General features: G+C 38.0%; 1 protein-coding gene and 1 pseudogene across 6 annotated transcripts in view; one reads left to right on the top strand and one right to left on the bottom strand.

Annotated features, from left to right (window-relative positions):
* Positions 1-9,920, bottom strand: part of ERC1 (ELKS/RAB6-interacting/CAST family member 1) — a 482,353-nt gene extending 472,433 nt beyond the window's left edge. For 3 of the 6 annotated variants that reach the window (XM_039869201.1, XM_039869202.1, XM_039869205.1), the window contains exon 1: positions 9,826-9,920. The gene's annotated coding sequence lies outside the window, so the exon portion shown is untranslated. Of the gene's footprint in view, positions 1-9,651; positions 9,747-9,770 lie in introns of those variants that run through there. The other 3 variants (XM_039869198.1, XM_039869204.1, XM_039869200.1) reach the window with 3 other exon arrangements.
* Positions 2,656-2,773, top strand: LOC120607568 (uncharacterized; annotated as a pseudogene).
* Positions 9,921-12,297: the final 2,377 nt, after the last annotated feature.

The raw sequence follows: 12,297 nt of genomic DNA, 5'->3' as shown, positions 1-12,297 counted from the left end.
TCCCAACACAGCACTTCCAGCTGCCACCACCAAATGTAGTTGGCATATAATATCAAACCTATCTGTTGGCCCTAAACGCATCATAAAACATTTTCATTATCTGCAATGATACAGATACAAAATGTCTAATATTATTTCAGACCTAAGTGAGTATATGAGAAATACTGTGAAGAAGAGAGCAAGATTTCCTAACACACACTAGGTATATAATGCATGGGGTAGGCATTATGAAATTGTTTCTTGTCTTCTCCAATACACTTGAGGAATGGCACACCGACAGGTAAAATGGGCAAGATAAAACCTGTGGGAAAGACTCAGAATAAGAATTTGCAGAGCCATTAAAAATCATAATTCCTTTGACCTGGGAGAGTCCATTTTTCTCCTGTTACTACACATCTCTAAATAAACTCTACCAAGGACTGTTTTTAACCATAACTTTTTACATGCATATACCTAAATGTAGAATTACAGACTTTAGATTCTATAGATTTAACCTAGAGTACAAAATCGTAAACTTAACAGTATCCAAAAAGAGAATTCAGTAGTTCCTGGATTAACTAAGACAAGGAGACCACGATACATTTCAAAGTTCTAGAATTAAAATAGCTTTCTATTACAAAGTCTACTTAAATGAAACTTTACAATAGAAACATCACATTATTCTGCATATTTTTAAAAAACATTTTACATCATATAAAGCATTTAACATAATATGGGGATCATAATGAACACTCATTATATTTTCTCTATTTTAAGATATACTTTTTTCCTAATTTAAAGTTTCTAAAATTGGGATTCAGTTTTTAACAACATGTATAATTAAAATAGGTTTCTTTTTTCAAAAAAGGAGTAAATTATTAACTTGGTGGTACACTCCACCAAAAAAGAAATGGCATCTTAAAAATGAGGAGACATGGTATTATACATGGTAAATACTGGCCATGAATACTTCAACCTTTTCAGCAAAACTTTCAGGGAGAAAGATTTTATTATGCTATTTCTAGATGAGGAACTAAGGCTTAAGTTCAGTAAGCTGCCCAAGATCACACATCTAACACTAAAGTTACACAGACTCTTAACCTCTATAATATATGCTGCATACTCATCTACTATTTTAGCAGTTGCATTTATAGATTTTTTTTGACAGAGCAGTTAATATTGGTTTGTCCAAAATCACAAACTTGTTTACCTCCACGTTCCTCATAGTCCTGCCATCTACTGTGTTTCTACACTTCTTTCCTGAGCTCCAGACTTGAATTTCCAACTATCAAGTGAATGCACTTGGTTATTTCAGAGGCACACTGGCCAATATGGTAGCCACTAGTCACACAGAGCTGTTGAGAACCTGAAATGCGGCTACTGAGACTATGGGACTAAGCAGACTATGGAGCTATTTCATTGTAATCAAAAGTTAAATTTAAAAACATACTCAGTTCAGTTACCAGAAAACTTTTAAGCATGTTTGGAACAAGTTAGATGAACCCACTTTTCAACTGTAAATTTAATAGAATGTAAATACAAATCAGGTATTTCTGAGAAAAATTTAGCACTTGAATTAAGATATGCTGTTAAGTATAAAATTGGTTTCAAAGACATAGTATGAAAAAATAAGGCAAAACTGCCCGTTAATAATTTTTAAATATGATGTTTCAACCTGTTGAAATGATACTTTGGATGTTTTAGGTTAAATAAATAAATAAGTAAATATTATAAAAATTATAAAATCAAAGAGTTTCTTTTTACTCTATAGTGTGGCTACTAAAATTTTAATTACATACATGCCTCACATTATATTTCTATTGGACAGTACTTTCTAGAGACTCCTGTTGCCCCCACATAGCTATGAATAGCTCAATGAAAGGCATCACCATCCCTCTAGCTCAGTGCTGCCCAATAGAACTTCTCTGATCATGGAAGTGTTTTATATCTGATGACTGGATGGTGGTGGTTGTGGTGGTGATGATAATTAAGTCTGACTCACAGAATCCCTTAGGATATTGTGGAGCCAGAGTTCTTATGAGACTGGAGAATATCACCTATTATTTTGACTTTCCTCTGAGGGAAGAGTAAGTTACCAAAAACTGCAGACCAGTGCTGTGCAACAAAACTTTCTATGACAATGGAAATATTCTATATCTGCAATGTTTAATACAGAGGCCACCATTCTATCTGGCTATTGAGCACATGAAATATTGCTAATGTAACTGAAAAACTGAATTTTAAACCTTATTTCACTTAAATTCATATAAATTTAAATATTCATACATAGCTAGTGACTACCTTATTATACAACACTGCTTCTAGCCTACCTTCTCCATCTGAAAGTCTGGGAGTCACCTTAGTCCCCTCGCTCCCTATCAACTGTCTTTTCCCCCCTCAAAAGTACACACACACACACACACACACACACACACACACACACAGACTGAATTACCCAGTCCTGTGTTCTTTAGAGCTTTCAATACTGTATGCTTCTCTATCTCCACTTTCACAACTTGCCTTTTCAGGCTTTAATGGGATAAGACCACTACGTCCTAGTTGGCCTCCTCACTTAGCCCTCTCCTATCCACTCTTTGTAAAAATGTAAATATATTTGTATTTCCTTTACTCAATTCTCTAAGGTCTTGCCATTGCCCAAGGTAAAATTCCAAACTCCTCTGCGGCCATGCCACCCTGAACAAGCCCGATCCTGTCTGATCTCGGAAGCTAAGCAGGGTCAGGCCTGGTTAGTATTTGGATGAGAGATCACCTAGGAAGACCAGGTGCTAGGCGTAAAAAATAAAAAATAAGGGATTGTAAGCTGACAAGGTCCTTGCAATTTGTGAGTCAACCAAGGGTTGCCTCGCCTTAAAAAAAAAAAAAATTCCAAACTCTAAAATGACTTACAAAGCCCTTCATGATCCAAACCCAATCCCCAGCCTCATCTTTCACCATTGCCTTCCACCTTCCAGTTCCTGTCCATATCATTAACATTTACTACGCTCTATCAAAATAGCCTGTTTACTTGTCTCCCTTACTGGTCACTAGCATCCTGTGAGCAAAGACAGTCTCAAACATTTACTGCTAAGATAGAGCATGATAAAGTAACATTACACAAATAAAGTGTACTAGATTTTCCATAAATGTTTTTTGAACAAGGGAAAAAAAGAAAAAGGGAAACAGACATGTACTCTTGGACAACTACAAAAATAAAAAATTTGTAAAGCAGATATTTTTGTTATTACAGTTAAATGAATTTTAATATAAATTCTTAGAGTCAACCTCTAATTTTGAACTTTTCAAGGAAATCCTGATTAATGCTTAAAAAAATACATATATACGTATATATACATGCTATGTAGAAATACATATTTATACATTACCTGCATTTTTTAGTTTAAACTTAAAGAATAATTTATAACCATTTTCAATTAATTTATTTTTAATAACAACCAGGGAAACAGATAAAAATTTATGCTCTATTTAAATTAAAAAATACCAAACCCTAAGCTAAAGAACAATCAAATTATTTTAGAATGGTTTAGAAATTTGGCAATACTATAAAATTACCACAAACCACTAGAAAAACCACCACGAATACTGAGTGAAATGGTCAATAACTTTACTTTCGATAATTTTTTCTACTTAATAACTTTTTATTTATGCAAGGGAGAAAAACATCAAACAAATCTTCAGCCTAAATTTAATACAGCAGTTTAGAAAAGGGAAGCAAAACTCTTTGAAATACTCAAAATTACCTCCCACTAATGAAAATGAAGTGAATACTGCCACAAAAGTAGAAAAGTCACCCGTGTGGCATCTGAAGGGATGTATCCTAAAAGATCTGAAGGAATGTAATAAAAAAAATATGTAAAACACAGGTACTTCTTATTTCAGAAGAAATCCTATGAGTCTCTTAGATCTTTAATAACTTCTTATTGATTAATCATAAGTTCGAATGAGTTTTTCTGCCTTGAAAAGGTCAGCAAGAGTAAATTCTGTATGTACAAGGAGAAAATTATACACACACACAGAGAAAAGGCAGGCAGGCAAAATTAGTCTCTATCAATAATCTTTTTCAAATAAGTGAAAGCTTTTAAAAGAAAAAAAATGTTTACTCTTTAACCAGTAGAATTTAAAAACTCATGTAATTAGCCACATTAACAGGTTAAAAAAAAAACACACACATTTGTCTCAATAGATATGAAAATGCATCGGGTAGATTTTAACATTTATTACTGATGAAAAATCTTAACAAATTAGGAACAGAAGGAAACTTTCTTAATCTAGTAAAGGATATGTGCAAAAGCAAATAACAAATATCTCTCAGAGAACAGCTCTGCTGTTTCATATTTGGCAACCTGCAGCTTACTTGAGTCTTAGTAGAATGTCTTGTGATTCCTCCAAGAAAGATGGTAGCCATCTTTCTTCCAATGCCACCTCCAGACCATTATTCCTGAACTCTTACATAAAATCCTTGTTACTCTGATTCTCATGCTATTCAGCAACAATCTTCTACCTCCGCCTCTTTACTATGAGCTAATAACCACCTGGATATCGCTATTCACACTCAGTAAGGATATGCTGGCAGCTAGTTCATATTGCCACTATCTTCTATGCCATCACTCCTGAGCCATTTCAACATACAGGTGGGTGAGTCATCTAACACCAGTTATTCAAACCCAGTAAACAACTCTCTAATTTCTGGATATAGCTATTTACAACCAGTTGTGAATTTACTTAGTTGTATTATAATCCATTCATCTGTCAAATATTTAGTATTATTTGCTCTGTAGAGAACATATGACAGTCCCTGTTCTCATAAAACATAGGATATATGTTTTCACTTACCACAAAGACAGCATGAAAAGGTCTGAATGAAGTCCAGACACATTACAACTACTACCTTTCCTTTATTTATCTGTTTAGGAACCACGTAAATTCTAGGAAACTAGAATTACTGTCTGATGTGACCCAGTGAATCCATGTTGTACCCTAGTGATCACTATTTCTCTTGACAAGGCTTCTAAAACTACCTTTTAAATAATCTATTCTAAAATATTGCCAGAGTTCAATATTAGATTCATCAATCTATAAATGTATAACTGTGCTGCCCAACACATTAGTCACTAGTCCCAATGGCTATTTAATTTTAATAAAATTAACAACTGTTTCTCAGTCACACTAGCCATATTTCAAGTATTCAATACCCACATATGACTAGTAGATACTATATTGGATAGTGAAGAGATAAAACATTTCCATCATCACAGAAAGTTCTATTGGATAGTACTTGTCTAATGTTTTTGGTATTCACTTCCTCCCTAAAAAACTTAAAATGATAGGTGTCATTTTCCAGTCTCCTGAGAATTCTCTGGGATTCCATAATATCCTAAGAAATTCCATACATCGGGCATCATCCCCATCATTATAATCACCATCACCACCACCCAATTGTCATCATCAAAGCAGTTGATTTTTATTGAGTACTTATTATATTCCAAGCGTTTTATTAAAATCTTTGTATTATCTCGCTTATTCTTCAAAACAATCACATGAGGCAAGACTATTAGTCCCATTTTATGGATGAGAAAATTAACTGAGTTTTAGACAATAAAATAATTCACTCAAAATTATACAGCAGAAAGTGATAGCAATCCATAAAGAGTTTAAGCAAATTAATAATGTAATTATTTTGCCTTTTTAAGACAACATACTTTTTAACGAAAAGGATCTCACAGTGGCACTCGACATTCCAAACTACTTTTAGATCCCCCAATTTGCCCTACAGCTTTCTTGCCTTGGAGTTCTACACATTCTGTTCCCTCCACTTGCATCCTTTTCATTTTGCCAAATCCAACTTAATCTTAAAATGTCATCACTCTCCCCACAATCCAGTTTAGAGATCCATCTTATGAGCTGATATAGAACCCTGTACATGGCCAATTGAATACCACAAACTCCTGTTAACGTTTCCCTTTCTCCAACTAGAATGAAACTCCGTAAAAATAAGGGGTCTTGCCCCTTATTTAACACGGAATCCATCTAGTCTAGCCCAGGGCTTGGAACACAAAAGGTACTTAATAAATATTTGATAAATGCAAGAATAATGGAAACAAGACGCCTAGATAATCAAATCATTTCACAAAGTCTTTCAACCATGTGTAATCTAATTTGACTTTTACACAAACTTATGCTTCTATTCAATCACAGAATGTTAAAAGTAGGCACTAAATGGCTTCATTGCCATTTAGTTGGTAACAAAGTATTTCACAAACCTTTTTTCCACATAATATGTAAAACAATACTTAAACCTCAAAGTTCAGGGAGTGACTGCTAATGGGTTGGGGGCTCCTCTTTGGGGTGATAAAAATGTTCTAAAATTGATTGTCACATGGTTGCACAAAAAAACTGAATTGTGCCCTTTAAATGGGTGAATTGTATGGTATGTGAATTATCTCTCAATAAAGCTGTTATAAAAAAACAAAAGGTCTGCAGTAGCTAGACTTATGAAAACTATTAAGCCTGCAAAAAAAAACTAGAAGTTAAAATACTTGTTATATTTATGCAATTTTAAAATAGCTAATGCCATATTTTTGCAAAAAAATTCACTGGTTGGGAAAAACAATAAATGGGAAACTATTTGCCTTCAGGAATAACTGGATGGGACAAGACAGACTTTTCCCTGTGTAATTTATACCTTCTGATTTGATTCCTGTATTACCTATTTTAAAAAATATATAAGTATACATAAGATTAATAACAACAAAGTCATATCTTTCCTTAGTGCAGTACAAGTATACACTCCCAGGCTGCCTATTTTGTTCTGAAAAAATTAACAAATAAAAAATATTGTAATAAATCAACCTAGGGACATGTGTCTCATCACACACTAAAAAGCATTTAGTCATTTCTCTGTTATTAGATATTATAATCAAACAGAATTCTCTTATTCGACACTCTGACACATCTTTAAACAATGACATAGTTAACTGATCATTCCCTCCTTTAAAACTTCCTTTCCTTCACTTCTAGTACATAGCATTCCCCTAGTTTTCCTAACTCAATGCCTCTTATCAAACTCCTGTGCCAGGGTCCTCTTCATTTCTCCAGAAGATATCTTAAAAGGTAAGTTCCTTGAAGGCAGGAATTTTTGTCAGTTTTGTTCAGTACTGTATCTCTCAATAGAAAAAAAGTACCCAGAACCATACTCAATAAATAACTGCTGAATGAGTAGATGAATGAATCATGCCCCAAGACTCAGATATTGAAGGGCCATAGAAATAAATTATATTCCGTATAACCTTTATGCTGTTTATTACATTATATTTCTCTGAAAATTGATAATCAATGTACTGATTATTATTTGATTAACCAAAATACTTCATTCCTTGGTCTTTCTCCATCTATGTTTTTGATATGGTATGTGTAAAATGCACATTTAACAGCTCTTATACTAGTTCCAAAAGCAGAAATTTAGTGTATAAAAAAAGCAGCTATTGCTGTTAGAACCTTCACTTTTGTTTCCAGCATTAATGTTGAATAAACAGACTGACATACTTACCTAACTTTACTAATGAAAAAAATTTTTAAACAACCTCAGTAGACTCAACAAGGATATCACAGTAATGACCAGCAAGTGACACTTCTTGAAAAATAAAATGTAGGGATTTTTTTAAGTCATAATAAATTCTAAAGAGGAATAGGTCACCTGTACCTTATACTTTCCCCAAATCATATAATTTCATTCCTACAAAGAGAAAAATCACATCTCACCATGCAAATGTCATTTTCGCAATATACAAAGTTTCACCCAAAATCTTAGTTCGCATTTGTCCCCATGTGTACCCAAATTAAATCAAAGTATAATTTAAAACCCAAAACTAGACTGTGAATTTTAATTTTTCCTTCTAAGTAATCCAAAAACAAAATGATTCATGTACCAACTTATCATTTGATCTATCTGAATAGTTAATAAATCACTTATTTATAATTAATAATTGCACATCCTTTCTTTTTTAATAGCTACATCATGTTTCCTATAAGTCTCTCCAAGCAGAAGTATTTACTAGAAGGTAACAGTCTGCTCATGAAGTAGGCATGTTAAAAAAAGGCAATGATCTGCAACTACTGACATTGAAATCCGTATATTTCTCCCTTGGGTTACAGGAAAGCACTTCTCTGGCTGTGTTCCCAAATAAATTGAGTAAGCCTTGGGAAAGTCATTGCTTAAATTCCATTTCATGACGGTTTCTCTTCCTCTATAAATGAATTATTAAGAGTCATGCCTACTTCCATCCATTACATAATACGTGTCCATCACAGGACCTATTTCCGAGCAAGAAACAACTTACATGACACTGATAGGTAAGGTCAATGAATATTGTAATCTAATAAGGAGCAAGAACCCAGAAAAGAAGATTCTGATTTAATGTGCTAAATTATGAAACACTGATGTGAAGAGCACTGAACACTGTTTACTCTTAGTAACATCTCCCTATGAAGTGACAGACACATGCCCCCCAAATGTTATTAAAGAACATTTTAAAAGCACTTGACTCAGAAATTGAACATTTCTCAGAAATTGAGGGGCCTACCGAAAAAAAAAATTCACTTCATTTTTAAAGTATCTAATAAAGATATCTGCAATTGAGAAATGAAAATAATCAATAATTATGTTGAACACAAAATGTCTGAATGTCAAGGTCTATTGAAAAACGAGCTAGGACAGTTGTGCTTTAAAACATTAAGCTTTTTTTTCATGTAATTAGCTCCAACAGAACTGTTCAAATTGCTCATCTTATCCATCCAAAGTAATCAACCACAACCACCTTCAACTATTACTCAGAAATGTGTCTTCCAAAGCAACCACCTGATTCTCAGGCCATCTCTTAAGAGGTCAGGATAGAGCTCGTAAATTAGGTGGTAAAAAGAGATCTCCTAAGAACAGAAAAGTCAATGGAAGATAACAACACCGTTAAGGTTCTAAGTGTAATGGGACCTATTTCCCTAAAGCTGTTGCCTGAATCAAGTTGTCTTAACCAAATATCTCACTCTTCTTGAAGGGTGTAAAACTTCAGATTCATCCAGGCTCACAATTTACCCACCCCGAGCCAAAAGCAGAGGGATTCTCTTCCCTCCCCAACCCACCCACCCACCCCTCCAAGATGAAAAATGAAAAAAGAAAACAGAAAAGCAAAACCCCAAAGTAGAAATGTGCAACAGCTTCTCAACTGCCTCAAAGGCAACATCCACAGCTCATCTTCCTTTGAAATACAACCCTTCATCTCCTATCCTACCATTTCCCAAAAAGAGCGGGGGATGGAGGGAAATCCTCATCTCTTTTAACATTTTCCATCAGTCACCCAAATCCACAAATCCACCCTGACCGCACCCCATCCTCAAGGTTCCCCAATTTCTCCATCTCGCCACTACCTCCCTCACCCGCAACATCACGCCTCACCAACTTTCCACCCTTCGTTCTCCAAGCACCCAGAGACCCCAGCTTCCACCTCCCGGTCGGGGTCCCCACACCTAATGCCTCTGCTCCCGCCCCATCCCCGAAGGCGCCTGGGTGGAGCCCGCCGGTGGGCTGGGGTGGGGTCTGCCGCTCCCCGGACTTCCCCATCCCCCCGGCACGGAAAGGAGGGGGAGGGGGTCCTGAAGCCTCACCTACAGCTCCGCCCCTCCCCGGGGGCGCGCTGCCCTGCCCTAGTCAGGGCCGTGAGGAAGAGGCAGGGTAAAAAAAAAAAAAAAAGGCAAAAGAGCCTTGGGGCCAGCCAGCGACAGACCGGAAGCTGGAGGTCCCGCCTGACTTCCGAGCTGCCGCCACCGCGGTCGTCTCACCCTCCTCCCGGCTGCTGCTGTTGCTGCTGCTGCCGCCCGGGAGCCGCCACCACCGCCAATGCCGCCGCCACCACTATCGCCGCCGCCGCCACAGCCACAGCACGGCCCGGGCGCCCGCTGACGTCACCGCGCCCCGCCCCCTGCGCGAGACACCTAGCCCCGCCCCAGGCCCAGCCGCGAGACGCTGCGAGCTCCGCCTTCTCCCTGCTCGGCCACCTCGTTTCCCCGCGCCCTCGGGCGACCGGGACTAGGCGTCCGGCAGCCCTCCGGCGCCTTCCAGGGAAAGGCGTGTTATGGGCTAGGAAACAGGGCTGACCCAGGCTCCGGCGGGGGTTCGCGCTGAAGCTAAGTAACGGGCAAGGGGTGTCACACGTACACACCCCACACGCGGCCTCTGCGGCCCCGCGAGGGGAGAGCCGGAGCCAGCTCGGGGAAAAGGCTGGAGGTGGGAGCGAGGAAAGGCGGTGTTTGTCTCCTTCTGCTTGCCGTAGGAAGTGGACCGGCCGGGCTCTACGAGCGGAATCTTCGCTTTCTCAAACCTTATAGTCGCCCCACCCCCTCCTTGGCGGGACCGTTACGCGAACCCTGGGACTACCGCGCCGTAGGGAGTATCTCTAAAGATTGGCAGCACGTTCCCGGCTGCGCTCCCACGGCTGCAGTGGGCGCCCTTTGTCAGAGGAAAGTTGGACTTTCTCCCTACACTTAGCTTTTGCGAAAGATCTTAGTAATAAGATCTGAGACACTCGGGGCTGTCCACACGGCCCTAGGGAAAGAACCTAGATGTCGCAGAAGACCCGCGCCAATGTAGATCGTTCTTCTGTAGTGACTATAATGAGCGTGGGTGGAAATGAATGTTCATATTCAGTCCCTGCGATCTGCCGACTACTGTGCTGCGTTGTCTTATTTACACCCCAGGACAGCGATGCGAGTCTACCAGGCAATTGGTAACCTTATTTCAGGCAACCCAATTTTTCTGTACTTAATCGCTGTCAGGTTTCTTTTGTCGGAGCCATGGAAAGAGAGTAACTGCATCCACTACTTTAAAGATATGGGTAAGCTATCTCTTAAGAGTTTGAGAGAGTTGTGAATTATATTTATTCCCAGGCTTCTAGTGTTTATTAAAATAATTTTAAATGCTCTCGAATCATAATTTTACCCCTACTTACTGTCTACCTCCACAGTTAACCAGCTTACACTTCTTCGTAAGGCCACTAACATTTTCCCATCTCTCAGTATTCTCACATTCATTCACCAAATTCTACTGTTTCATCTTAACCAGGTTCTTTAATTGTTCCCTCAGGATCACCACACACTTGGATTGTTGCAGTTCCGGGTTCTGCTATACAGTCGCCCCCTTCAGTACATTCAACATATGGCTGCCGATTGTTAGGCTGCCAGAGAAGGAGACGATGTAGCTGCCAAATAAGCATCCTAAAATATTTTCTTAGACATATGACTGTTATCCAGGAAAGCCATACTTCTTTGACTGTTTTTCAAGATCTTTCTTATCTGACTGCTGATCTGCTCTTGTTAATCTCCAGCAGTGTGGTAAGGGAAAAAAAAAGCTGATGTCATCTTTCTGGTTTCCATTCTGCCATTTTCTATGTGTGACCTTGGGGAAATTACTCCTGGGTCCTTTTCTTAACTGTAAAATGGGGTGCGAACTAGATGTCTGAGATCCATTATATTCCTAAAATGTGCGGATCTGGAGAGTTAAGGGGCTAAGCACTAAGTTATTCATGCACAGGGATACTGTGAATATCACAGATTTAGAATTTTTGGGGGTGGGTTTGTTAGGCTTTTTTTTTTTTGACATTCCACTAGTTGTTTTTTCCTTATTTCCTACTTTGCCCCAAATATCTTTTTTTAAAACCTACATTTAAGATTTATTTATTAAAGCTGACTAACTGAGAGCATTCATTGCCTCTTCCTGAGAGTCCATTAAAATGCTAATAAAGGAATAAAAAATTATACAAACCCATACAAAATAGAAAATGGGAAGAAGGCACCATATATTTTTTTAAGTGAGTGCAGTCTAACAAAATGGAAGAAACCATAATGTGGAATAGGCGCAGGGGGTGCTATAGATAAAGAAGGGAGCCTTCTGCCAGAAGTGATTTAGAGAGACTGAAATTTGGGGGCACAAGACAAAGAACAAGAGTGAGAAGCAGGGCTGGAAACAGGGAGACTAAATAAAGGTCTGTACATAGAACAGCACAATCCTCCTTCCTATATCAGATACAATAGGTAGGCATTTATCCCAGGCTAAAAATCAAGAGTTCTCAATCTCTGGGTAGGACTTCAGCAGCTATTTGAGCATTTAATGACCAGGGGTAAAGCATTCTTCATTCTGGCACAATAGCTCATTTTCTACCCACTCACCCTAGAGTGAGTTATGCAAGTTAGCAAGATCCTACCTACTAAGTTCACAAGATTCCTAACCAGCATTTCAACTACCTTATCTTAAATATA

This window comes from Pteropus medius, unplaced genomic scaffold (assembly GCF_902729225.1).
Source record: "Pteropus medius unplaced genomic scaffold, Ma_sr-lr_union100, whole genome shotgun sequence".
Taxonomy (NCBI): Eukaryota; Metazoa; Chordata; class Mammalia; order Chiroptera; family Pteropodidae; genus Pteropus; species Pteropus medius.
This window is presented reverse-complemented; position numbering and strand designations above follow the sequence as displayed.